This window comes from Capsicum annuum, chromosome 1 (genome assembly GCF_002878395.1).
Source record: "Capsicum annuum cultivar UCD-10X-F1 chromosome 1, UCD10Xv1.1, whole genome shotgun sequence".
NCBI lineage: Eukaryota > Viridiplantae > Streptophyta > Magnoliopsida > Solanales > Solanaceae > Capsicum > Capsicum annuum.
The window spans coordinates 246707036-246733037 of NC_061111.1; the positions used below are offsets into that span (position 1 = coordinate 246707036).

Genomic DNA, 26002 nt, shown 5'->3' on the forward strand with positions numbered 1-26002 from the left:
TACAACAAAGGTAGAGTTTGATAAAGAAGTAGCATCGCACAAGATCAGTTAAAGTTAGTGCTGTAAAAAGTGTCACAAATGATCTCCATCTTTCACTTTCATATTGCATGATATGTACTTAGATTTTCAAGGATTGATATGACGAATGAATTTCATTCTGCTATCCAAACATCGTGTCATCCTTTGTTTACACCATTTGAGCCTTAGTGTTGTTTTCTTTCATACCCCTCTTTTGGAATCAGGATAAAGTCAGCAAAGCTAAAAAAAAGTGTCGAGCAAAGGATAGTGTCAAAAAAGTTTCAAAAAAAGAAGAGAGAAAAAAGTGTGTCCAAAAAGAAAGAAAATAGAAGTGTAAAGAAAAATACAGAGTCAAAAAAGTCACAAAAATAAAAAGAGTCAACAAAAGAAAAAATCAGAATCAAACAAAAGACCAGGCTGCCTGAACTACATGTGACCTGATTCTTCTCTCTTAGGAGTGAGATATGTAGGTTGCCCTACTCGGGGCTCGGTCCAACCAAATAAATAATTTAGAGTCGCCCAGCCAAAAGAAATTGGGGAATGGCTTAATCCTCATTGTTTGAGTCGATTTCAAAAGTTGTAAGTCCTACCCCACTTCAAGTGCCGTTTGGGCCTCGTGCCATCCTTTCTTTCTAATCTATTCAACAGACGAGTTACAATAAAAGAAAGACCCTTAGATCAATCTTTGAGAATGTTATGGTTAAGCATGAAAGGGATATGATGATGCATTTTGGGAACTGCTTGTCTTCCTCAGCATAAAAAATTAGGAGAGAAGTAAAAATGAGAGTCTTATTGGTGAAAACCCCCACGGGCACCATAAGGCGATGGTAAGTCGAGAAAGATAAAAATAAGAGTCTCATTGGTGAAAAATACTCACGGACACCATAGGAAAATGGTAAGCTTAGAGAACAAAAATGAGAGAGTCTTATTAGTGAAAACCCTCATAGGCACCATAAGGAGATGGTGATCCGAGAGAAAGAAAATGAGAGAGGCTTGTTGACAAAAACCCTTCAAGGTGTAGCTGAATGAGGTCTTAAACGCAATTGACCTATGGAAGCAACTCAGTTTCAAGGCCATTAACTCAACAATAATTGGTATAAAGTTTGAATGGAAAGATCAGGTAGCTTAATCCAAAATGCATGGCATAATCATTAGAGTTGACTGTCATTTCTAGATAAATTTTTAATTCTTTGTTTAAAATAGGGACATTCATTGTCTTTTCTTTCTTCTCTTTATTTTTATTTTATTTTCTTGAGTAAGTTGTCCAAATAAAAGTCATTGTCATTTTTTTTTCTCTTGTCATTGAGTCAAGTCCATGTCAAAACAAGTGAGAAAAGATTTCAAAACTGGCTACCAGCTTCTTCAATTGCACATAGCTAGGCAAAAGGCCAACACATGAAAGAGACACTATTGTGAGCCGAAATAAGGCATGCAGGAAGTTTTGTCAACCAACAAGTCTGGGAACACATGGAAATATCAAGGTTCAGAGGGGTTATCTGAGAAACATGGAAACATGGCAAAGAAGAGATATTGTGTTTATTTCAGAGTCACTCTTAATAATCTGAGTTTGGGTCAATGATGCAGCAATTCAATGACATATTCTAATGGTTGAAAGCAAGGTTAAATGTGAAGAGGGCAAGAGCGATTTCCCACAAAAGCTAAAGCCACAAACCAGCCACCATGTTTTTAAACTCAAAAGTTTTCTTTGTATCAAACAGGCACACAGGTTGTCTTTAAATCAAGGACTTCAGGGTCTAAATATAAAAGGATGCAATGCCTCACTTCTGAAAATGCAAGAGGAAATATTGATGCATAGATTTTATAGTCAAAACCATGGTAAAAATCATAATCCAAACCCCAAATTTTCTTTAAGTCGAGTTTCATCCTTAAGGAGAGTAAGGACTGACTTCCCAAGAGAGAAGTATTTTAAACCATGTAGAATTTTCCTAATATCAAATTTTTTTCATGTAGAGAATTAAATAAGCTTTCGGTCGATACTAAATTTACCCAAATCCGACACTCAAGCGAAGAGTCAGTGCCATTTTAGTGAGACAGTGTACTACATGTTAATTTGGCGCATCGCGGAGTCAGCCAGAATGGTAATCGTCAAAATCCAGTGAGCCTCCATGATTCCACCACATCGCGGTGTATTTATAATTCGCAACCAAGGTGGCAAAATAATTTCCACCGCGTCTCACCATCAAGCAGTTTCCCAATTTTCCAATTTCCAGGAAGCAGGCGCGATTATGGCACATCGCGCTAGCATGAAAAATCAGGATTTTCAGATTCTGTTATTTAATTCAAAGGGCATCTTAGACTTTTCCCATGACCCCTATCAGCCCTAAATACAAAATAAAGTGCCCAATAAGCCCTTATTCCATTATTTTCCTTACTTCTCTCAGGAACATTATATTTTCTCTCAAAGGGGCAAGAACCCTAGCCAAGAAATCAAGAACAAGACTAAGGATTTTCTTCAAGAACCTTCAAGAAAGAGTCTTCTAAGGTATTTTAGATGTTGATTCTTGGGTTCCTTCCATGCAAGAAGCTCAAGAATCATTTTCAAAATTTTGAGGTTTACGTATTTATGAGATTTTATGATTTATGTGTATTTGAGTTCATGATTTTGTGTTGTTGGGTTTTAATTCATGATTTAGACTATCAATTTCAAGAGTTGACTCTAGTATGCGATGAATTGTATGATGTCCATGATAAACCCACTTCAAGTTGCATGATATTGATGTATTGGTGATAATTAAATATAGAATCTGTGGTATAACCAAAGCATGCTCCCCATATATTGATAGAATGCTAAAGTAAAGATAATAGTGCCTATTTAGTATGTTAAGCATGAAATCCTCAATTTTGTGATAACTAGTCCATGCCAAGCGTTTGTTGAAATGCCTTAGTGAATGTATTATGATAAGTTGCATGCATTCTTATCCATGTGTATTCCTTGTTGAACAACTATGAGATATTAGTATGCATTCCCTATACATTTACATGTTTATGACATTCAAGTGATTGATGAGATATCGTATTGATTGTGTTTTGAATGAAAGTCCATCATCATTATATTTAAGTGTGGTCCTATCTTATTTATTTATGCTATTGAGTCCTGGGGGTATTTATGCCCGAAAATTTAGCTTCTTTTGTAGATCCGAGTCAGTCTCAAGATAATTTCAGTCATGTTACGATTAGTAGAATTCTGCCAGTACAAAAGAAAACTCAGTAATCTCAGTACTAGTTCGATCCAGTATTAGTGTCGGTCTAACCCAGTTCCGTATTTAGTTCGGACTGCAGTAGTATTCAGTATTCAGTTCAGATTTTAGTAAAGCTAAGTAAGTTACATAACTCAGTAGCATTCCGACAAAAAGTAAAAATTTAGAAGTATTCCATCAGATAACGAAATCAAGTAAACCCAGTCAGATAAGTCAAGTAAGATAATCAGTAATAGATTCAGCTCAGTCTAGTACAGTCCAAGATTAGTTTAGTGTCTTTCAGTTAGGAGTAGGAGCTAGCACCAAGCGAGGGTAGAGATGATGGCTTCCCCGTTAGAGAGGCAGCGTCATTAGTAATAGTCCCTGAACTCCAGAACTGTGTAGACAGCGCAGGACCAGGAGTCACCCGCTATATTAAGGCTTGACTATCATATTGCCTTAGGCTTGACTTCCTGTTCAGGGTCACCCGTTAGAGAGGCTTGACAGAGGTCTTTACCCGTGGCACAGTGCTGACACCCTTCCAGCTGGGGTTACAAGTTGGACCCTACTAGATCAGATTTGGGGCATGTCAGTTAAGGGAGAAATCACACAATTGCAATTTCAGTATCAGTCTTCAGAGTAGAACTCAAAAATCAGGACTGGCAGATACAGTCACCCATCTCAGTAAGGAACTTAGATAGTTTCGTAGATTTATGGACCACCGGCAAGATAGGCCTGGTCTCATATAAAGTTAATTAGTATCAGTACTAATAGAGCCAGAGATAACCTGTTAGATAGGCCTGATCTCAAACTCAGTCTATCATTTCTATTATTAAAAGATTCATAGATCTTCTGCTAGATAGGTCTAATCTCAGATACAATCATTCTTTATCATTATTAGTAGATTCATAGATCATCCGTTAGAAAGGTTTGATCACAGATTTAGGCAGTCGATAGTAGCAAACTCAGAACTCAGTAATTGATATGAGCAGATTCAGTTAATCAACTTCAGTATCATCAATTTCAGAGATCAACCGCTAGAGAGGACTGATCTCAACTTCAGCACTCAGTTATCAATATTAGAAGACTCAGTATCTCAGTATTAAAAGTGAGTTCAAAGGTCAGAAAAGTAGTATCCGAGTATCAATATTCAGAGTCACGATGAATTTAGTTATGGTTTATGCATTCATGCATACGTCCTCATTCAGTACTCCCATGTTATTCAATTAAGCTATGTTCATGCATAAGGCCTTGCATTTAGCCTTACCATATCTAGCATACTAGTACATTCAAAGTACTGACGCATACTTTTCCATAAGGAGCTTGCTTGAATAGGAATTGATTTAACATGATTCTTACTTAAACTTGACACAAAAAATAAATAAAAATTTGGAAACTACTTTAATCCATCATCTCCTCCTTAGATCAAAGTCACCCTCCTAGACTTGAGAATATAACCTCTCATCAATCTATAACCACAGTTCTCAATGCAATAGGGGATATCGGTATACACACGAACACAAACATTCCTCAATAATTGAACATAAAGACACTAAATTCTTTCTGGGATATGCCCCTCAGGGATATTAATCATAACTATCTCTAACCCCAAAATCATCAAGTCATGACTAACATCATTATGGGTATGGACATCCACACTTCTAAACACTTAAAACTCTATCTTCAACCGCTTAGAATACTCGCATTACTCCTCTAATCACATAACCAACAACTTAACAAAATTTGTAAAACCATACCCAAGGCTCGTATTGCCTACCTATATTTCCTCAATTCAACTCTAACGAACACCGCACAATAACTCACCAAATTTCTCCATACTACAAATCAAGAACACAAACTAAGTATGCAAAACACCTATACACATAAGTGCTAAACTTTTCCTTTTTAAGTATACTCTGAAGGCATTGCTTTCCAAGAATGCTACTCGTAATTTTCTCTATCCTCTATCGTCATCAACCTACAACTCGTAGTCTCATTAGCATACACATCCTCACTCCTTATCACATAAAAATCCACTCTCCACTACTTACCATTTTACTATTAGACTGTTAATCACATAACTTATCTTTTAAAATCTTACATAACGCCATACTACCGGGGGGAACTTATTCTTATATACTTATGCTCGTATCCACTAAATAACTCAGCCACAACTCATCATTTTAACACTAGTCCTCATATACACATATACCTCATAATTACTACTTAAACTTTTCCTAAATTATCAACCTAGACTCTTTCACAAATCACATCAAGCCTACTAATTCATTCCCACAAAACATACATCATTAATCTTAAGCTACTATTCTTACCACCACATTCTACATCTAAAGTTCAAGCCTATAGTCTAGCAACAACTACGTTCTACCGATGAAACATGCAACATCTTATACTAGTCCATCAAAATGGGAAATTCAAACAAAACACCTCATTTCACCTAGATAATAGCTACAATCAAATCCCCTACATTCTATTACTATTACACCTCAAAATCTACTACATACCTTCTCACCAGCAATACTAGTTTACAACTACTACAGAAAAGACAATCAAGGGGTACAGTCACATAAGAAGGATAATCGACCTCAATCTTATAATACAAACTATTTCAATCTTATCAACATATTCTAATTTCTCACATCCTATTTACTTACACATTTGTACATCAAAATGACCTTCAAAATTCAATTAACAATAATGGCTCTTTACCTACAACTTATTGACTAATCTATTCCTTCTCCATTTACAACCTATAAAAGATTTCTATACCCACCACAACTACATTCTAAGATCCCTCCCTATTTTTGAATAGATAATAATCATAGCCAAACACTTCCTCTATCGAATACCTTACAATCAACAAATATTACTACCACATTAGTCTATCACTATAAAATGACAAATCATCCCTCCATCAATGGTTATACATCTAAAAATATTTATTTATACAAAAGTTGCCCTCACTCTGACTTCTAACCTTGTGACTTTATATCACCAACTTCTTAGCCCAATCTCATAATCAATAGGTTATGACACTTTAACATATACTAATACTTGGGTGGAAATACATTTGCAATATTCTGCTGCACATCATTCCCCTTATGCATGACATCTGTAACAAGAATTTTGAAAGGTGCTAGATACACTTAATACCTTAGGCTGAAAAGTACGATTTCATCAGGATCAAAGTTTAAACTAGAATCAATGCCCCTTGAAGCACCAACTGACTCCTCTTATGTCCTTGCATAATTTTATAATCTTTTATGACTCAATCAGAAAAGGACCACATCATTTGGATTATAAGCTTTTGTACTTAAACCTCCTCAGAAATGAGACATGTCTAAGAACATCAGAGTAAGAAAAGAATTAGGATAACATTACTTTCGTATGGACGACGCCATATCATGAACTAGAGTATGAAAGGGGAATATTCTGACTCCATAGCATGAACAAGAACATGAAGAAAGAGAAACATTCCTAAACGCCTTGTAGCCCCCTACTTATAAGTGTGGCACACTATACACCCATAAATAGGTCTCTACCCGATGTAATTTTGCAGACACCCTGGTACCATGATCCGTGCTCTGATACCAAGTTTGTCACGACCCGAACTTGGGCCTGGCCATGACGGGCATCCTGAACCGTGGAGGCCCGAGTGCCTCTTTTCTATTTGGCAATCACTAACACCATTCACATACAACAAAGTGAAATGCAGAAATAAACAGACGGAATCATGGTCATACTCTAAGTTCAATTTTACAATACAGAATGAAATCAATAAACATCTAGACAATATCCATCTCAATCTACAAAATCTCTTATACATCAGAATATAATACCTTGTATATAACTGGGATAAGGCCCCCAGTCGGACCCAAAACTAAAATACAAAACAATACTTTAGCAACAGGCCTTTCGAAATAAAGAAGGCTCACCAACTGCACACTTCAGTCTAAAGATTCTACGATTTGGCGGGACCCCTGGACTGAGCCTCAAACCCTGAAATATGTGGGGTCAATATCAACGTACTGGTATGTGAAACAACTCAAAATAGCATGCTTTAAATAAAAAATAGATGAGAGCATTTCATAAAAATAATGACCATAATACGTAAGTAAAAATACATGGGCATACTTTAGTGATCTCCAAAACACTTCTTTGAAACCACGAATCACTCTTTGTTATTCTTCTGAGCTAGTCGGTATACCCTGCAAATCTAAACTTCTATGGGCTATGTGGAACCCTCCCTTGACTCACCAAAACTCAATAGAAAGGAAAGCTTTCAACTCTTCCTTGAGTTAGGGGATTTGGTGACCACAATTCATAGTCAAAGCCATACAAACACTATAGGATTGATCATCAAACATATATTAACAAAGAATCATTGGGTTCGAGTCTATATATATAGAAAAGACGGTTCAAACTTTAGCCCAAAAGGGTAGGGGTTACATTATCTCCCCCTTGGGATCATTCGTCCCCAAATGATGGAAAGGAACTTATTGAAGCTCTAAAGGTATGGAATAAGGAACATAACCTCTCATTGAACGTTTTTCCTCAACAAAACATGCAAAAACATCAAAAGAGGTTTATGATAACCCCTAGTGAAATGTGTAAGCACGAACAATGAGGTAATGAAACTTTACATTGGGATGACCTTGCACATGAGTTATATGAATCACTATCATCACAACATAAGTCATAAGTTTATTTAGTGATAAAAGGCCTTATTCACCTTTGTACAATCATGAGATAGGATTTTGCAGAAGATAGGATTTAAAACCATTCTCTACCTCATAAGATACAACAAATGGATCTTAAACTTAGAGACACTATTCATCTATGCCCCAACATTAATTACCATACTACATACCTTCCAACTTACAATTCACCCATCACATATCTAAACACAATAGTTTGTGCCTCGCTGTATAATACTTCTATGTTGAAACCCAATTCGAAGGAAAAAGGTACTAACTTAAACTAAAGGACTCTACACTCTACATCACATTAAGAAATCACCTCACCCTATCACAATAATCCAACAACCTCAAGTCTAAATTCAAGGAATACTAACCACACGGCACATTGGTTTGTGTTTTCATCAATCACAAAATTTAAGCCTATCATTACTACACCCACTTCATGGATCTCCCAACTAAGACCAGCCAATTCAATCATTCTCGCTAAGATTTTCACCACATAAATCCTTAACTATCTCACATAACAAAAGCTCATCGCCTTCTTCCCCTTTCTCCTATAACCTTAGCTCTAGAAGTTACACCAAAATATCCGTCTTCAAAAATATCTACTCCCCTACTCAACACATTACGACACTTTCACAACCACTATCATACTGACATACGGAGGGTCATTAAAGGTCCCGAGACTAAACATCATGAATGGATGTAACACTCGTCAATTCATAACTTATACTTATTGCACTACTCAAGGAGGGACATAAAGTGAAGATATGATAGAATAGACACGGAGTGCTTTAGATATCAAGTGTCTGGATCATAAGTAAACGGCCGTTCGGCATAACCACAACACAACATGATTTCTTAGTATATACTACGATGAGAAACATGGGTACACATATCTCATGATTTGTATAACATAAGGTCGGAATTCATAAAGTCAATGATTGAGACAAAGATTGATACTTGAAGCTATTGTTTCTTATTTTCAGAGCTAAAGCAGTCATAAGTTCGTACAACTTTATCGCTTTGGCTAATTCCAGCATAAAATGATTTAGTGACAATACAAAAACATGTTTTCTTAGGTAGAAGCGTGCTTTGAGATATAGGTTTGATCATGAGCAACATAACATATGGCTTGAATACTTTGGCTATTGGATCACTGAGGGACATTATTACTCCTTGTTTGAAAATCGGAGCATTACAGTAGTTACATAGAGAGCTCAAACCTTAGGAATAGGCACGATACGAATACACAAGACATTGGTAGAAGTCCATTAAAATCGAAGAAGGAGGAGCTTGCTTGAATAGGAATTGATTTAACATGATTCTTACTTGAAACTTGACACAAAAAATAAATAAAAATTTGGAAACTACTTTAATCCATCATCTCCCCCTTAGATTAAACTCACCCTCCTAGACTTGAGTATATAACCTCTTATCAATCTGTAACCACCATTCTCAATGCAATAGGGGATATTGGTATACACACGAACACAAACTTTCCTCAATAATTTAACATAAAGACACTAAATTCTTTCTTGGGCATCCCCCCTCAGGGATACTAATCATAACTTCCTCTAACCCCAAAATCATCAACTCATCAGTAACATCATTATAGGCATGGACATCCACACTTCGAAACACTTAAGACTCTATCTTCAACTCCTTAGAATACTCGCATTACACCTTTAATGACAAAACGTACAACTTAACAAAATTTGTAAAACCGTACCCAAGGCTCATATTGCCTACCTATATTTACTCAATTCAACTCTAATGAACACCGTACAACAACTCACCAGACTTTTCATTACTACAATATCAAGAACACAAACTAGGTACACAAAACACTTATACATATAAATGATAAACTTTTCCTTTTTAGGTATACTCTAACGGCATTTCTTTCCAAGAACGATACTCGTAATTTTCACTATCCTGTATCGTCATTAACTTACAACTCACAGTCTCATGAGCATACATATCCTCACTCCTTATCACATAAAAATCCACTCTCCACTACTTAACATTTTAATATTAGACTGTTAATCACATAACTTATATCATAAAATCTTACCTAACGCCATACTACCGGGGGGAATTTTTTCTTATATACTTACGCTCTTATCCACTTAATAACTCACCCACAACTCATCATTTTAACACTAGTCCTCATATACACATATACCTCATAAATACCAGTTAAACTTTTCATAAATTATCAACCTAGACTCTTTCACAAATCACATCAATCCTACTAATTCAATCCCACAAAACATACATCATTAACTTTAAGCTACTATTTTTACCACCACATTCTACATCTAAAGTTCAAGCCTATAGTCTAGCAACAATTACGTACCATCGATGAAACATGCAACATCTTATACTAGTCCATCAAAATAGGAAATTCAACCCAAACACCTCATTTCACCTAGATACTACATACAATCAAATCCCCTACATGAAATTACTACTACACCTCAAAATCTACTACATACCTTCTCACCAGCAATAGTAGTTTACAACTACTAAAGAAAAGACAATCAAAGGGTAAAGTCACATAAGAAGGATAGTCGACCTTAATCTTATAATACAAACCATTTCAATCTTATCAACATATTCTAATTTCTCACATCATATTTACTTACCCATTCGTACATCAAAATGACCTTCAAAATTTAATAAACAATAATGAATTTTTACCTACAACTTATTGACTAATCTATTCCTTCTCCATTTACAACCTATAACTGATTTCTATACCCACCACAACTATACATTCTGAGATCCTTCCCTATTTTTGAATAGATAATAATCACAGCCAAAAATTTCCTCTATTGAATACCTTACAATCTACAAATATTACTATCATATTAGTCTAACACTATAAATGAAAAATCATCCCTCAATCAATGGTTATATAACTAAAATATTTATTTACACAAAAGTAACCCTCACTATGATTTCTATCCTTGTGACTTTATATCACCAACTTCTTGGTCCAATCTCACTACCAATAGGTCATGACACTTTAACATATACTACTACTTGGGTGGAAATACAGTTCCAACATTCTGCTACACATCATTCCCCTTATGCATGACATCTGTAACAAGAATTTTGAAAGGGACTGGATACTCTTAATACCTCAGGCTGAAAAGCACAATTTCATTAGGATCAAAGTTTACACCAGAAACAATACCCCTTGAAGCACCAACTAACTCCTCTCAAGTCCTTACACAATTTTATAATGTTTTATGACTCAATCAGAGAAGGACCACATCATTTGGATTCTAAGCTTTTGTACTTGAATTACCTCAGAAATGAGATATGTCTAAGAACATCAGAGTAAGAAAAGAATTATGATAGCTTTACTTTTGTATGGATGACACCATAAAACAAACTAGAGTATAAAAGAGGAATATTTTGACTCCATAGCACAAACTAGAACCTAAAGAAAGAGAAATATTCCTAAACGCCTTGTAGCCTCCTACTTATAAGTATGGCATTCTACACACCTATAAATAAGACTCTACCCGACGCCATTTCGCAGACACCCTGGGACCATTAACCATGCGCTGATATAAAGTTTGTCATGACCCCAAGTAGGGCCTGGCCGGGATGGGAATCCCAAACCGTGGAGGCCCGAGTGCCTTTTTTTATTTTTCAATCACGAACACCATTCACATACAATAAAAAAAAATAAGAAAATAAACAGATGGAATCATGGTCAAACTCTGAGTATAATTTTACAATACGGAATGAAATCAATAGACATCTAGAAAATATCCATCTCAGTCAGCGAAATCTCTAATACATCAAAATATAATAACTTGACTATAACTTAGACAAGGCAACCAGTCGGACCCAAAACTAAAATGGAAAACAATACTCTAGAAATAGGCCTTCCAAAATAAAGAAGGCTCACCAAATGCATACTTCGATCTAAAGATTCTACAATTTGGCGGGACCCCTGGACTGAGCCTCAGACCCTAAAATATAAAGGGTCAATACAAACGTACTGGTATGTGACACAACTCAAAATAGAATGCTTTTAATACAAAATAGATGAGAGCATTTCATAAAAATAATGACCATAATATTAATATAAAAATACATATGCATACTTTAGTGATCTCCAAAACACTTCTTGGAAACCATGACTCACTCTTTGTTATTCCTCTAAGCTAGTCAGTACACCCTACAAATCTAAAATTCCATGGGCTATGTGGAACCCACACTTGACTCGACGGCCAAGCCTCCAATCCAAGTAGCCGCCTGGATTGGAGTAGTGATACCCCCCATGTGAGCAAACCGCATGAAATAGGATCATATATCATAATTCTCGTATCGGTAAATATGATTTTTGGCGATGATCCCTTGCGCTCAAACGCCTTCTTTGAGTAATCTACTAGCTCTCTTAAGCCCAACTTTTAGCTCTTTAATGTAAATACATTCATACTTTTCAAACATTCAACACTATCTTGTTAAGGGCATGGAATCATCGGGTATCATCATACCCTGACTTGAAAATAAATTAAATCATGTCACATCATGTTTGTTGCCCTTTTCACTTGTTATTGTCACACCCTCTTTTCAACCAGAAAAGATAAATTTTTAAGTTTTCAAAAGGTTTTATTATTAAAGTGACAAAAATGAAGATTTATATTGAAAAGGATTATTTATAATCAAAACTTAGAGTCGCCACTTGGCATTAATCAAGCATGCCAAGTCACCGTAGGAAATCCTTTTTCAAAATGATTTTGACTCTTTTAAATTGATCCGCAAAGAGTGATTTCGATTAAGGAATTCTGTCGATCGAAGGAAAGGTGTTAGGCACCCCTCGATTCTGTGGTTCGACCACGGTCACTTGGTGGAACATATCGGCTAATTTGACACTAGAAAAATGTATAAACCACATAAAAATAAAATCAAACAAACAAAACAAAACAAAACCAGTCCAAAAATATAGTGTCCAGTCTAACTATTATAATCCTAAATGAAAAAGGTACTGAAAAGCTAACCTACGCTAACCTACACTAATCCTAAACTATGCTCCAGTACCTTACCCGATGCCCAGGGTGTTCGTCAAGAACATTCTTTGAGTACATAATACGTCGGGGTATTCCTCGGTGAATAAGTACAATATGACCTAAGGGCATTCCCCGATGAATGAATACATTTTTCAAAATGCAAGAAAAATAAACTATTCCCCAAACATTTCAAACCATTCAACCATACACAATTCCTACCTTTGCCTACCCAATATACATTTGCATATTCGTTTTAACATATTATAATTCTACCACGTTCACATCAATAATAAATTGAAATTAATCAGAATCTATCCTTTTCATCAAGTTTTTAATTCCCACCCCAACTCCCTTTTATCAATCACCAGAAAAATTGCTCAAATTTGTTCCACATATCACCAAAATCAAATCATCTAGCACATAATCATAACATCAACAAAATCAAACAATCATAATTACCCAACTCGTAATCACCAAATCACATCATCAAAATAAAGAGAAGGGATAAAGAATTACACCTGAAATTGGGGCTTTCAAAGTATGTTATTCAATTAAACAGATTCCGCATTGGGAACCTCGATGATCAAACTCAAATCCAACCCAAAACAAATCCAAGAATCTGGAATAACCAAATTGATCCAACTCGATACACCCGACTGAAACAAATAAATCAGATAGCAAATGATCAAAAATGAGATCTGTAGATGTTTTTAGGGTCGTTTACTGACGTTTTTGATGGATTTTGAAATGACTCAGGGACGGGTTACTGCTATTTACTTTGCCGGAGCTCCAAAAACCTCAACAACAAAAAAAATCAAATGAAGAAATTGGCAGCAGTGAAGTTTTCTGGCAAAGACTCACCAGAAAAATCTAGTTTGCATGTTTTCTCTGTTTCTCTCTTTTTCCTCCCTCTGTTCGTCTAAACACGACTAACCCTCTATTTTTATATTCTCATCCCTTATTGGTGCTCTGTTTTTTGATCGCCCCTCTCTCTTTATTCTTTACTGATTTTCTCAATTTTTTAGCTTGGTGTGTTGTTGTGTGTCTTTCCGTGATGTGTGTGTGTTGATGGTGTGTGTGTAAGTGGAATTCCATTAGAGAAGGTGTGAGAATCTTGTGCTTTAATGGAGAAATATGGGGAGCCCTCTGTGTGTAGAGTGTGTATGTGATCTATATAAAAAAAATTGGAGAGTATCTATCTATTTTGTTCTCAATTTGGAAATAGAAGTTGTCCCAAATATTTCCTGTGGGCCGGGCCTTTTTTCTGAGTGTGTTCTCTCTCCCTTTGCTGTGTAGTGTGATTGAGTATATATGGAAGGTGAGTGTAGAATAGTGATTCCCGTAGGGCCCCTATTTTGTGTATTGTGTTGGTGTATGTATATGTGAGGCACGTGATTAAAAGAGTAGGTAGGGGGTCACATGGGTAGGGTGTGGGGTAGTGGATGAGATAAGGGTATGTTGTTGGGATGATTAAAATAAGATAAAATTTATTAGAGATTTGTTAAGGGTTATTAATTTTTTTTGTAATTTTGTGGGGTGTAATCACATTGGTGAGGGTGTATGTAACGTAAGGTAAAAATAGATGAATTGGGTTTTGGGAAGGACAAAATTAGTTATCTACATCATGCCCCTTTTTGGGTGTAAATACAAAGTGTTTTCAGACAAAAAAGTAGACAACGAGATCAAATTTTGACAAAATCATTATTCAATGAAAGAAATAGAAGGAAGAAGGGCAACCAAGTCTTGACTTAGGATATCCTACTTACCCAAGTTATGAAGAAATCAAGTCACATGTATCTCAAAGGGTTGGATGGAGAGAGAATATACTGAGTTGGAGAGTCGAGTGACGCCCTTTTAAGGTTCCAGTCCGCGGGTCTGTCATTACATCAAAAAAAAGAAAATTACAAGTTATAACATAAATAAAATTTCAAAAATCCTATCTATACAACTTCTTTTGGACTCCTGACTTAAGGTTTATCACCCTATTCTTCAGGCGGGCTCCTAACTTGGAATTTCTTCAACTTGTTGCTTGGATTTCAATTGCTTCATCTTGTTGCTTGACTTTTAATTTCTTCATCCTATTCTTCAGGCAGACTCTTGACTTCCTATTTTTTAACTTTTGATTTCTTCGCCTTATTTCTTGACTTTCAACTTCTCCACCCTGTTATCCAGGCGAGATCTTGACTTATAATTTTCTTACCCTGTTCTTCAGGCATGATCCTGACTTTTAATTTTCATCATCTTGTTCTTCAGGAGGGATCCTGGCTTGCAATTGCATCACCCTATTCTTAAGGCGGGCTCCTAACTTATCATTTCATAACCCTGTTCTTCAGGGGGGCTCCTGTCTTGCCATTTCATTACCCTGTTCTTCAGGTGGACTCCTGACTTGCAATTTCATCACCCTGTTCTTCAGGTGGGCTTCTGAATTTCCATTTGATCACCCTGTTCTTCAGGTTGGATTCTGACTTGCCATTTCATCACCCTGTTCTTCAAGCAGGCTCCTTACTTGTAATTTTATCACCCTATTCTTCAGGAAGTCTCCTGACTTACAATTTCATCACCCTATTTTTCAGGCAAGCTCCTGACTTGCAATTTCATTACCCTATTTTTCAGGTGGGCTCCTAACTTGCAATTTCATTACCCTATTCTTCAGAAGGGCTCCTGAATTTCAATTTCATCACCCTGTTCTTTAGGTGGGCTCCTGACTTGCCATTTCATCACCTGTTCTTCAGTTGAGCTCCTGACTTGCAATTTTATTACCCTATTCTTCAGGCGGGCTCTTGACATGCAATTTCATTACCCTGTTTTTCAGAAAGGCTCCTAACTTGTAATTTCCTTACCCTATTCTTCAGGTGGGATCCTGACTTGCATTTTCATCACCCTGTTCTTCAGTCAGGCTCCTGAATTTAAATTTCATCACCTTGTTCTTCAGGCAGACTCCTGACTTTCAATTTAATCACCCTATTCTTCAGGCAGGATCCTGAATTTCAATTTCATCACCCTGTTCTTCAGGCAGGCTCCTGACTTGCCATTTCATCAGCCTGTTCTTCAGGCGGGCTCCTGAATTGCCATTTCATCACGCTATTCTTTAGAAGGGCTCCTGACCTGCTATTTCATCACCTTGTTCTTTAGGCGGGCTCCTGACTTTCAATTTTTTCACCCTGTTCTCTAGGCAGGCTCCTGAAATCAAAATCAAAACTAAAATAGAAATTATCCACACAATGATTATGATAAAGAAAGATTTCATTTTCTAGAAAAATAAAGTCTCATTTATCTAGGAGGATCCTAAAGTGAAGCTCCTAATAGTAGGAATTAAATCTTCCTTTTGCCCCAGTTTATCATCAAAAACTTTTGCGGGTATCAAACCTAATCACAAATACTTGCCACAATGTATAATGCAAAGATGAATCTTGGTTCTGATCAACAAATGCACTTTTCAAGGGTAAAATTGAATGACTGAGGTCAGCAAATCCTAGTGAAAGGTTCTTACTAAGTGCATCTTTTGGGATTAAAGGCTCAAATTAGGAAGTGCACCTCCTAGCCATGAGACATGAAAGACCCAAATTAGAAAATGTGTCTCTTAGGAATACAAGATGATGAGTTTTACCATAATTTTGATTACCAAACCTGTACAGCAACACTACTCTTGCATTTGTAGAAACAAGGAATTGCACCTCTGGATATTTGTACTTTGAAGCCTTTAATTTGAAGGCAACAACTGTTCATGTTTCATACAAAGAAAACTTGTGAGTTTAAAATAGGGTGGTTGGCTTGCGGCTTTGGATTTGGGGGGAGATTTCTCTTGCACTTTTCCCATTTAGATCTTTCTTTCAATCATTAGTAATTTTCATTGCCTCGTTGCACCATTGGTCCAAACTCAGAATACTAAGAGTGACTCTAAAACAAACACAATATCTCTGGTTTGCTATGTTTCTCAAACAATCCCCTTTAAACCTTGGTATTTTCACAAATTCCTAGACTCATTTGTTGAATACTTTCTAAATGTCTTGTTTCATCTCACAATCATGTCTCTTTCATGTGCTGGCCCTTTTTCTTGGTTTGTGCAATTAAAGAAGAAGGAATCTAGTTTTGAAATCTTTTCTCACTTATTTTGACATGGACTTAACTCAAAGACAATAGAAAAAATGACAATGATTTGTTTTCTACTTGAATAACTAACTCAATAAAAAAAATAAAGAAAATTAATGTCCCCATTTGAAAAAAAGTGAAAAGAAAAACTTATTTGAAAATGTTAGTCAACTCTAATGATTATGAGATGCATTTTGGATTAATCTGTCTGATCTTTCTATCCATACTTTCTACCAGTTGTTGATGAGTTAACGGTCTTGGAACTGACTTGCTTACCTAGTTCAATTGTATTTAAGACCTTATTCGGCTAGTGACGCCTTGAAGGGTTCTTTCCAACAAGCCTCTCTTATTTTTTTTCTCATCTCGCCATTGCCTTACGGTGTCCGTGAGGGTTTTTCACCAATGAGACTCTCTTATTTTTATTTCTCTCAAATCTTTGTCATCTTACAGTCCCCGAAAGGGTTTTCACTAATAAGACTCTCTCATTTTTATCTATCTCAACTTACCATCATCTTATGGTGCCCGTGAGGGATTTCACCAACAAGACTTTCTCATTTTTATTTCTCTCTTGATTCTTTATGCTGAGGAAGACAAGTAATTCCCAAAATGCGTCCTTATATCCATTGCATGCTTAGCCTTAACATTCTCAAAGATTGATCTGAAGGTCTTTCTTTTGTTGTAACTTGTCTTTTGGATAATGTTAGAAAGAAGGGATGGCATGAGGCACAAATGACAGTTGAAGTGAGGTAGGACTTACAACTTTTGGAATCGACTCAAACAATGAGGATTAACTCATGCCCCAGTTTCTTTGACTGGGCAATTCTAAATTTTTCATTTGGTTGGATCGATTCCAGAGTAGGGCAGCCTACGTATCTCAATCCTAAGAGAGAAGAATCAGGTCATATGTAGTTCCGGCAACTTTTTCTTTTGATTGATTTTGATTTCTCTTCTCTTTTGTTGACTTTGTTTCTCTTTGGGACTTTTCTGACTCTATTTTTCTTGACACTCTCCTCTTTCTTTCTTTTGGACATATTTTCTCTTTTTCTTTTTTGTTGTTGATTTTTTGGAAACTTTTATAACTCTAATTTTTTGCTTGACACCTTTATTTTGAGCTTTGCTAAGCCTATCTTGATTCCAAAAGAGGGATATGAAAGAAAACAAAACTAAGGTTCAAATGGGGTAAACAAAGGATGAGACAATGTTTAGATAGAAGAATGAACAGCCTTCGTTATATCAATCCTTGAAAATGCAAGTACATATCATGCAATATGAAATGATAAATGAAGATCATTTGTGACACTTTAACAACACTAACTTTAACTGAGCATATGTGTCAGCTCTTCTTCTACACTTGTCATATATACAACTCCTCATTGTTGTACCTCTCTCACATTGAATGACTCATACTTTCGTGGAGTTTATGTTTGTTCTGTTCCTCGGAATCACACACACTGTTTGACCTAAGTGAGCTATGTTTTTTAATTGATGACCAAGTTATGCTTGTGATTCTTAAAATAATTGTCTTAATTTGAAAGAAGGCTTCAACATGGTCACCAAATGCGTCAACACTCTATCAATTTTCTCAAATGCTTTTTCTAACTTTAGCCTTCTGATTTCACAGTTCATGCTTAAATTGAATTTTAAGATCTAACTGAAAATTCCACAAGAATGTCATATCACTAGAGCCAACATAAAATGTACTATGTAAAGAAAACCAACAAACAACACATATTTAAAGAACAAAGAAAAAAAGGACATTCGATGTAGTTAAAATAAAAGATAGAGGGGTTTAAACATGAACGACAAAGAAACAAAACAAGGTTGATTTTGAACTACAACCCTGAGATGATTCGGCAAACAGAAAGGAAAACAAAATAAACTACCAACAATCTTTCCTGGTAAGGAGTGGAGTGACTTCCCAATTGCTCAGCCTGACATATTAGCCACTGGTCTGCATATCAGCATGACTAGAGTTTCCCTCACTGTCAATGTTCTGTACCATAATTAATCCATCTTGAATCAACTTTTCAATTTCTCTTTTCAAATCTCGACAATCTTCAATACTATGACCCTAAGCATCAAAATGATATGCACATCATGCATTAGGATCAAACTTTTTTGAACGAGGATTTAGAGTGTGCCCAAGAAGAGGAGTGATCATGCCCCATTGTACAAATCTCTGAAATAAGCTGGCATACGGCTCTCCAATTCATGTAAAGCTATCCGTCAATTTTTGCCTCATTTCATTGTTTGGCTTGGATCTAAAACCGGGCCTAGAATAGCTTTGGTATGTTTGTGGAATTGGAAAATAACTCTAAGGAGTTGGCGCATGCCATTGTGAGTAAGAAGGGAGTTGGACATATGGTTGTGCGTAATATACTAGATATGGAGGTGGGGAAATGGAGTATAATGGATTTTGGTAGTGATTATAAAGAGCTTGGGTATGAATTTGGGCTTGAGACTAATGGTAATGATGACGTCTCCTTCTTGGATGTGCCCGTTCTCCAACTACATTGGTAGTTGCATCTTTCTCATTCTTCTTCCCTCCAGTTTCCCTTAATTGATTGCAATATTGTCCCAAATGTTTCATGGATTCCCCATGTCTATTTTGCTTCTCATATTTTGATATCTCAAGGCTTGGAGGAGGGTTAACACTTGAAGACATGCCCCAGTCTTTGTATGAAGCATCTTTACAGCCCATAAGTCCTAGGGAACTTTACATATCATTTTCTGCACTCTTTATTTTTCCAACAATTTTCTTTGGCTCTTCCAATATACTTGGCTTCTTGTTAAGAAATTTTGGTGGCACAGTTAACTTAAAAGTAGGCTCAAGAGTATAACAATAATCACCAAGCGTATTGAACATGGGTTCACTAGCAGCATGGGGAAGCACAATCGTTGGGCGACTAGCCAATATGGATGTCTCCACAGAGGATTGAGCAACAAAATCACAAACGACATATGGTGCTGTGAATGTAGTAGGCTTATGCTGAGAATCTAGAGAAAGGGTGGTGGAAATATTGAGATTCTTTTGGCTTGGAATGAATTCTGAGTCATATCGTGGTGCATCAACAATATTAGGACATGGAGCTTTCAATTGTGATGAAAGACTCACGGTATTTGCGGGGTCAATAGTAAGGAATGGATGAGGAGGAAACCCACTGACCCAAGATCGATATATTTCCATCATTTATTGCCTTAATCTCAAATTCTCTTCCTTTAAACTTTTATTTTCCAGATTTTTTGCTTGATCCATGATGTCACTCTCTATATTCTTATTGGACATAACTAATCCTTCCTTGGATTTGGTGTGAAATGAAGGACCATCCAGGATGCCACAAACCAACCACCTTAAACTAACTGAACAAGAGGTAACAAATGCGTTAGAGTTCAACATTTTTTTCCAAACCTCTCTTATTTCTTTTTTCTTTTTTCTTTTTTTCTTTTGAAAAGATCACCGAATCCGAGAAGGGCGCCTAGTATCTCACTCCCAAGAGAGGAGAATCAGGTGTGCATAGTTCGTGAAGTCTTGCCAAAATGACCAATTAAATTCTTTTTCTTTTTCTTGAAACTTCAAAAGAAAAGAAAATAATAAATTGTCAAAAGAATTGATGAGAATTTTTTTTTGCATTTTTCGGTTTTAACATGCCTATACAAAATGAAACCTACGATTACCAAAGAGAAATCTTTTTGGATTTTCGATTTTGAATGTCACACGAAAATTAAACTTGAACCTATTAAAGAGAAATATTTTTGTAGTTTTTTTTTTTGAAGATGTAAATGAAATTCCTACTCTAAAAGAAGAGTGAAGAAAATCTTTTTGAAAATTTCAGATTCCTATACAAAAAGAAACCTATGATTACCAAAGAAAATTCTTTTGGGTTTTGGATTTTGAATTAAATACGAAAATGAAACTTGAAGCTATTAAGAAAAAATCTTTTTTTTTGTTTTCTTTTAAAGATGCATAGGAAACATCTACTCTAAATGAAGAGTGAAGAAAATCTTTTGGATTTTTTAAATAAGATCCCCGAACCAACAATAGGTTACCTACGTATCTCACTCTCGAGAGAGAGGAGAATCAGGGGTGTGTAGTTCATCCAGATTAGACAATTAAGGATTAAAACGAACTAAGACTTGACTTGAGAGACGCGATTACAGACGGATGATGAAAATAAAATCTTTTTGAGTTTTTGATTTAACACTTCACATAAAACTGGCACCAACAGCTACAAAAGCAAAATCTTTTTTGTATTTCTGTTATAAAAAATATACAAAACTTCTACCATCTTTTTGAATTTTTCTTTTAGAAAAACTGCTATTAAAAAAATTCTTTTTGCAATTTTTGAATTATGAATGCATGCTAAACGAGACAAAGGAAAAATCATTTTGATGTTTTTTTGTTTTTCAGTAAATGCGTGAGAAAGGTAAGAAAATCTTTTTGAATTTTTGGATTGTGAAAAAAATAAAAGTCATTAAGAACTCAAAAAAAAAAAAAACTACGGAACTCTCTTTTTTTTCTTTTTTTTTTCAACAATTTCTTGCCTACACACTTTACTCCTACACATGTTTCTTCCCAAATCAGTCTGTCAAATGACCCCATTACCTCAAATATGCAACAGTTAGCACGTAGGGATGCTTTAAAGGTGAGTCTCCTACAAAGGACCAAGCGGATCCCGCTAGGTTTCAATATGATGCAGATAAATATGACCTAAAGGCCGACTTCCATTGAGGTTCACTAACAAGGTTGTTCGGGGAAGCGTATGGTCGATAGTGGTTGGTTTACTTTCCACCTACTCCATACTAGCCGACAGTTCCCCCTCCTAAAATAAGGGTGACTCAACTATAGGTCGTGTACACAACGTGTACTATAAAACTTGTTGCAGAAAGAATTGACTCGACTTATGCACATGATGCCAGATATAAAGCGGTAACAAATAAAAGAAAAACTATAAACGAAGAACACGTAGGAAATCAAAAATAATAACATAAACAATAACACAAACAACGTTTCTACACCCATGATGTCAAACTAAGCCGATATAACTCCAAAAAATAAGCTCGAATTCTGAAAATATTCCCCACCAAAGTCACTAGAGATGTCACACCCCTTTTTCAACCAAAAAAGATAAATTTTTTGTTTTTCAAAAGGATTTTATTATTAAAGTGACAAAAATGACGATTTGTTTCAAAAAGAATTATTTATATTTAAAACTCAGAGTCGCCACTTGGCATAAATCAGATGTGTCAAGTCACCTTTGGAAATCCTTTTTCTAAACGATTTTGACTCTTTTAAACTGATCCGCGAACAGAGATTCTTGTTAAGGAATTCTGTTGACCGAAGCGAAGGTGTTAGGCACCCCTCGATCCGGTGGTTCGACCACGATTACTTGGTGGAACATATCGGCTAATTTGACACTACAAAATATATAAACCACACAAAAATAATCAATCAAACAAACAAAATAAAACTAGCCAAAAAATATAGTGTCCAGTCCAATTATTACAACCCGAAATGAAAAAGGTACTGAAAAGCAAACCTACACTAACGTACACTAATCCTAAACTACTCTCCAGTACCTTACCCGATGTGATACAGGTCAAATGGGCACCTTAATTTTTGAAGACATGATTGGAGGTCGTCATTTAAAGGCTTAAGACTTTGTCACCCCGAGGGCACAAGAATATGCAAGGAAGACCCGTTTTGAGCACAAGCAAGGTCGTGTGTGGAAGATTGATTGGAGCATCGAAGACTTGAGGACTCACAGTTTTGGACAGTACTTAATGGGTCATGATTTGGTCATCTTCATTAAGGGTATTTTGGTCACTTCATTGGGTCCAAATGCACTCCATGGCCACCCCACCCTTTAAGGGCATTATTGTCATTTTACCTTGTCTTGTAATAGAATATAAATAGAATATTTTAGGTCTTTTTCTCATTATTTGTTCATTGATGTAAGAATTGAAACATCAAACACCTTTAGTTGTAGGTCTTGGAATATCCACCACACCAAAATGAGGGTAACATGTGGATATCACTTGTGTTGCAATGTTGGCTTGAGACGTTAGTGTTTAAAGAAGGTAAAGTTCCTCTTGTGTCAACGTAGGAGTTAGGTTAACCGTTGTGTGTAGTCTTAAAGGTCCAATATTACAATATTCTTGGATTCATAAGATTATACCAACCAAGGTCTAACTATCTATCCATTTTGTTTATGTTGTAATTGTTTGTTTGTGTTCTTGTAATTCAAATCAGTGACTTGTTGTTCTTGTTCCATTGTTGTTGTTATTCATCTTGTTGTTGTTAACATAGTTTGTTGTTAGCTATTTTTAGGTGATAAATACATTAATACATTATGTTCTTGTTGTTGTTTGTTGAATCCGAGTGTGGTCTTCAAAAGGGTCCTCGAATCTTTGATCTTGTGGACTAATTTTGAAATGTGTTTCGTGTTGTCCTTGTAATTCTTGTATCACGATGCCTCGGGCCTTCTTCACGAATATCCTCTGAGTACATAATACGGTGGGCATTTCCCGGTGAATAAGTACAATATGACCTCAGGGCATTCCCCGATGAATGCATACATTTTTCAAAATGCGAGAAAAATAAACTATTCTACAGACATTTCAAACCATTCAACCAAACACGATTCCTATCTTTGCCTACCCAACCTACATTTGCATATCCATTTCAACATATTATAATTCTATCACGTTCATATCAACAATAAATTGAAATTAATTTGAATCTATCCTTTTCGCCAATTTTTTCAATTCCCACACCAACTCCCTTTTATCAATCACCATCAAAATTACTCCAATTCGTTCCGCATATCACCGTAATCAAATCGTCTACCACATAATCATAACATCAACCAAATCAAACAATTGTAATTATCCAACACATAATCACCAAATCACGTCATTAAAATAAAGAGAAGATAAAGAGAAGAGATGAAGAATTGGACCTGAAATTGGGGCTTTCAAAGTGTGTTATTCAATTAAACGGAGTCCGCACCAGGAACCTCGATGATCAAAATCAAATCCAACCCACAACAAATCCAAAAATCTGGAATAACCTAATCAACCCGACTCGATACACCCGACTCAAACAAAGCAAATCAGACAGCAAACGATCAAAAAATGAGATTTGTGGATGTTTTAGGGGTTGTTTACCGACATTTTTGGTGGATTTAGAAACAGCGCGGGGATGGGTTACTGCTATTTTCTTTGCCGGATCTCCGGCAAGCCCGACAACAACAAAAATCGAAGGAAGAAACTGGTGTCAGCAATGTTTTCTGGTGAAGACTCGCCAAATAAATCAGTTTTGCACGTTTTCTCTCTGTTTCTCTCTTTTTCGTCCATCCGTTCACCTAAATCCTACTAACCCTCTATTTTTTTCTATTCACATCCCTCATCAGAGCTCTCTTTTCCCATTGCTCCTCTCTCTCTCTCCTTTCTTTACTATTTTTCTCTATTCTTCAGTTGGGTGTGTTGCTGTGTGTCGATCCATGATGTGTGTATGTTGATGGTGTGTGTGTGAGTGGAATTTCGTGAGATAATGTGTGAGAATCTTATGCGTCAATGGAGGAATATGAGGAGCTCTCTGCGTGTAGAGTGTGTTTATGATCTATAGAAAAAAATGGAAGTTGTCCCAAATATTCCCTGTGGGCCCTTTTTTTGCTGAGTATGTGCTCTCTCCCTTCGCTGTGTAATGTGATTTATATATGGTAGGTGAGTGTAGAATTGTGATTCCCGTGGGCCCCTATTTTGTGTATTGTGCTGGTGTATGTATATGTGAGGCGCGTGAAAAAAAGAATAGGTAGGGGGTCACGTGGGTAGGGTGTAGGGTAGTGGGTGAGATAAGAATAGGTTGTTAGGATGATTAAAACAAGATAAAATTTGTTAGATATGTTTTAAGAGTTGTTAATTTCTTTCATATTTTTGTGAAATATAATCACATGGATAAGGGTGTATGATAACATAAGATAAAAATGGATGAATTGGGTTTTGGAAAAAACAAAATTAGGTGCCTACAATTATCATATTCATGACCACCCTAGCTTTTAAACAAAATTATCATATTCATGACCACCACAGCTTTTGAACATGAGATGAGAGAGAGTTATGCAATTGAATTTTCATTCAAACATTCACCAAAACATTCTCCTCCCAATTGTAAAATCAATAGGTGGCCATACCCGGCCCTATCCGGCCCACTTAAATAAACTGACCCGGTTTGACCCGGCCAGGTAAGCCGTAGGTCTTTAGGGTTCTGGGTTCCGGGCTGGTTATTTTTTAAATTTAGGCTCGGTTAACCCGTCCCAAACCTAGCCTGCCAGTTAAATGGCCCGGCTCGGCCCGAAATCTTTTTTAATTAAAAAAAAAAGAAAATGTATAAATTAGAATATAACTATACAAATATATATTGTAATGTATATGTATTATAGTATATTTCATTAAAAGTATTACATATACATAGAATAGAGTGTATATATGTGAATAGATCATCTATAGACATGTATATTCAACGTATACATGTGTATATGTTTTATAAATTAGAATATAACAAGACAAATATATATTGTAATTTATATATATTGTAGTATATCTCGTTTAAAGTAATACATATACATATAATAGAGTGTATATATGTGACTAGATCTTCTATAGACATGTATATTTAACGTATACATGTGTATATATTTTATAAATTAGTATATAACTATACAAATATATATATTGTAATGTATATATATTGTAGTATATCTCATTTAAAGTATATCATATACATAGAATAGAGTGTATATATATGAATAGATCCTCTATAGACGTGTATATTTAATGTATACATGTGTATATATTTTATAAATTAGTATATAACTATACAAATATATATTGTCATGTATATATATTGTAGTATATCTCATTTAAAGTATTACATATACAT

At 35.7% G+C, this 26002-nt stretch overlaps 1 long non-coding RNA gene and 1 pseudogene across 2 annotated transcripts; both read right to left on the bottom strand.

Annotated features, from left to right (window-relative positions):
• Positions 1-26002, bottom strand: part of LOC107862679 — a 73466-nt pseudogene that overhangs the window by 41925 nt on the left and 5539 nt on the right.
• LOC124897162 lies at positions 6955-25276 on the bottom strand. 2 transcript variants are annotated; one of them, XR_007053827.1, is made up of 2 exons: positions 24021-25276; positions 6955-7235 (listed from the first exon to the last, which is right to left on the bottom strand). It is a non-coding gene; the product is annotated as an uncharacterized LOC124897162 (long non-coding RNA). The 2 variants fall into 2 exon arrangements; XR_007053826.1 differs by lacking the exon at positions 24021-25276 and adding an exon at positions 13491-14951.